Source organism: Sphaerodactylus townsendi, linkage group LG02 (genome assembly GCF_021028975.2).
Source record: "Sphaerodactylus townsendi isolate TG3544 linkage group LG02, MPM_Stown_v2.3, whole genome shotgun sequence".
Classification (NCBI taxonomy): Eukaryota; Metazoa; Chordata; class Lepidosauria; order Squamata; family Sphaerodactylidae; genus Sphaerodactylus; species Sphaerodactylus townsendi.
In genome coordinates this window covers 77,234,891-77,238,628 of record NC_059426.1, presented here as the reverse complement: position 1 = coordinate 77,238,628, position 3,738 = coordinate 77,234,891, and positions in this window count along the sequence as shown.

Below are 3,738 nucleotides of genomic sequence, written 5' to 3'. Positions count from 1 at the left end.
GCTTTCTGCTCCCAGCTACTATCACTTCCTCAATTCTTCTCTTTTTGTAAAAAAATTCTGAGTTCCACCCTCTTTACTATAGACTAGTTCCAAATCCCGCACCAACACATCACCACTCTTGTTCAATGCCAACAAAATGAAAAGAAAGAACTAGAGGCTGTTCGCAGCTTCTGACTTGTGAGATGCATCTATCACATGCCTTTAGGAAGCTTCCTTTTCTGCTTACAGTATTCAGAGATATTGTAGGGGCTGGCTTCGGTGCTGATAGAATGCTACTGAGTATTAATTAATTGTGGGGTTCCAATGCTTAATTGGGGGCTTGTCACGGTAAGTGTACGCATCGCAGCTGAGGTAAGCCTTTCTGATAAATATACAGCCTGGAGAAAAATGCCTATTTCCAGAATAGCTGGAGCAGCAGAAAAAGTTTTTTATTTATTTATTTATATTTATTTATTCGACTTATAAGCCGCCTCATCCCCAAAGGACTCGAGGCAGCTCACAACACGGCTGTTATTCCAAACAGCAATCACACAACATAAAACTTAAACCTATTAACCAATTAAAACTTGAGCAGCAGTTACACACCACAAATATAAATTAAACAACAAAAGTTGTTTAACAGTTAATTAAAATCGGCGCCCACCACTTTTTTCTTTCTGTGGGGTGAGTACACTGATTGGGAGCCCTTAGTGGTGTGAGGGCAGCCCTCTGTGTGGCATTGCCCAGCTCAGATTTTTAAGTTTTCCTGTTTAAAAATAATGAGTCTATAGCCAAGAGACAATATGTAGGCCATAACCTGCCAAATCACGCCAAAAGAATACAGTCTGCACCATTTTTCCAGCTTTTAACCTATACATCGACATAAGGGAAAAAGGTGATATGTAGTTTCATATTTCACTCCTTTACATGTACTAACTTGTTAGAATGACAAACAGAATCTGGCTAATGTTTCTTTCTCGAAAAGCTTTTTAAAAACACTTAATAACCAGCTGTTGGCAACATTACAGTGCAAATACCATGTACAGGTACCCCCAGTTTAAGATCAAATGCTTAACAGGGCTGCAACTATTACTTTTCAGAGATGACCATTTCAGGACAGTGCTTTTTCACAATTAATGTATAGATTTCAGCACCATAAGATGACAACCACACATTTTATATATACACTTGGATTAGAAAGCCTCCCCCAGTTATGAAATTTTTGGAAACCAGCACAAACCCAGATTACTTTGGATCCAAGGTAACCTCAGTGATTTACTTTCGTATAATGGAATGAGTTACGATGCTCAAGGAATTTTGCCTGTAATAAGGAAATTCCTTTACTATCTTTGGACAAATCTAAAGTGCAGGCACTCTGTGTGAGCATTCCGTACTTGTAAAATGTTCAAAAACTGGTTTCCCTCTATTTTTTTCTGGTATGAATGCCCAAAATTGCCTTGGGCTAGTCACTGTTATGCCTCAGCTATAAATTGGGACAAAGGACTTATGTATAAAAGGCATAACAGCTCTCTTGAGCAAGGAGCTTCCCCAGGGTGGCTTAAAGAGGCAGTGGTCTGCCCGCTCCTAAAAAGACCGCTGTTAGATCCTGAGGATCCGGCCAATTACCGCTCAGTCTCTAATCTACCTTTTCAGGGTAAGGTAATTGAGCGAGCGGTGGCGGATCAGCTCCAGCGATTTCTGGATAAAGCACACGTGTTGGATCCCTTCCAGTCCGGTTTCCGCTGGCCATGGGACTGAGACGGTGTTGGTCGCCATGGTGGATGAACTTCGGCTGCACTTGGATAGAGGTGGGTCAGCGCTGCTGGTGTTGTTAGATCTCACTGCAGCGTTCGACATGGTCCACCGCCTCGCCAATATCAGAGTCTGCGGGTCGGCCTTGAATTGGCTGGCCTCATTTCTCAGAGACCGGGGACTGCAGGTGACATTGGGGTGTGAGAACTCCAGGCGCTACCCCATTGAATGTGGGGTGCCCCAGGGGGCAATCCTCTCCCCAATGCTTTTCAATATCTACATGCGCCCCCTGGCAAATGTGGTCCAGAGTTTTGGGCTGCAGTGCCACCAGTACGCTGATGACACTCAGATCGTGCTCACAATGGAGGGCAGCCTGTCTGCGGCCCCTGGAGCTCTCCAGCGTTGTTTAGAGGGCGTGGCGGGTTGGTTGAGAGCAATTCGGCTGAAATTAAATCCTACAAAGACGAAGGTCCTGTGGCTGGGATGGGAGGAGAGACCGGTGGACTTTTGCCTGCCATTGCTAGATGGCGAAGCCTTACAATTAGCCTCGTCTGTCAAGAGCCTGGGTATGAACTTGGACTCCACACTATTGTTGGAGGGCCAGGTCGCTCAAACAGCCTGGGTAGCTTTCCATCATTTGCGGCAAGCGCGGCAACTGGCCCCATATCTGTCTTGTTCCGATCTGGCCACTGTGATCCATGCAACGGTCACCTCCAGATTAGATTATTGTAACTCGCTCTATGCTGGCCTGCCTTTGTTGATGGTCCAGAAATTGAAACTCGTGTAACATGCAGCAGCCAGATTACTGATGGGAACATTGTGCCGAGACCGGATCACTCCGGTCTTATACCATCTACACTGGCTGCCCATCGAGTTCCGGGCCATCTTCAAAGTACTGGTTTTGACCTTTAAGGCTGTTAGCGGCATTGGGCCAGCATATCTGAAGGACCGCATCTCCCCATACTGCCCTGCTAGGGCCCCCCGCTCCTCGGAGGAGCATCTGCTGGAAGTCCCCAGCCCAAAACAGATCCGTATGGCCTCTACAAGGGCCAGGGCTTTTACAGCCCTGGCCCCTACCTGGTGGAACAGGCTCCCTAAGGAGAACAGGACCCTGCGGGACCTTCAAAGTTTCCGCAGGGCCTGTAAAATGGACCTATTCCGCCAGGCCCCCCGTGGATGGGGTTGGGGGGAGGGAACTGTCACCATACTGATTGTTTTAAATTATAGATTGAACTACTGTTTTACATTTTATTGTATGTTTTTAATTATGATGTACACCGCCCTGAGCCTACTGGGGAGGGCGGTCTAAAAATATAATAAATAAGATGAACACTGTGTATGTGAAGTAGTAGATACAGAAAAGTGATTTACTTCTCAATATAGTAGTTAGATTCTAGCATTAAAAAATTATTACTTATGAATTCAGTTGTGCTCCAAGAATCACAAAAATTGGGACAAGTCAAAGCTTGACTTCTGAGCACTGTGAGCATAAGATACGTTATACAGTCTGGTGTATTAGGTTTGCTTAGAAATTAGGCTCCATATTCCCTCAATTTGATTTAGGTTCCACCACTTACTTGGACTCAGGAATATGTCCAGACAGAAATTCAACAGATGCAGGTTTCTCAAGCACTTGCTACATACACACCTACTGCATACCTACTCTGTTGCTCCAAATGGTGTGAGATCTCCTACAATGTGAACAGTGCAGCCTGGTGTCCAAAGATGACTGAATATATAAAAATATCTTTACACAATGTCAAATTATAGAAGTCTAAAAAGCAGATGCCAATACTGATTCTAGGCATCTGAGATTTTGAGAAGCAGAAACCCCCCAATTGTTCTATGAATCCTCAGTTCTCTGACTTTCAGCATACCCCATCTGTATAATGGGGCAAATAAAATCTGTATTGTATGCCTGCACTATTTGTGGCCTTCTCTATGAACTGGGCACCTATGGGCTTAATCTGTAAGCTAGTACAGTATTTGAGACTATTTACATGGTGT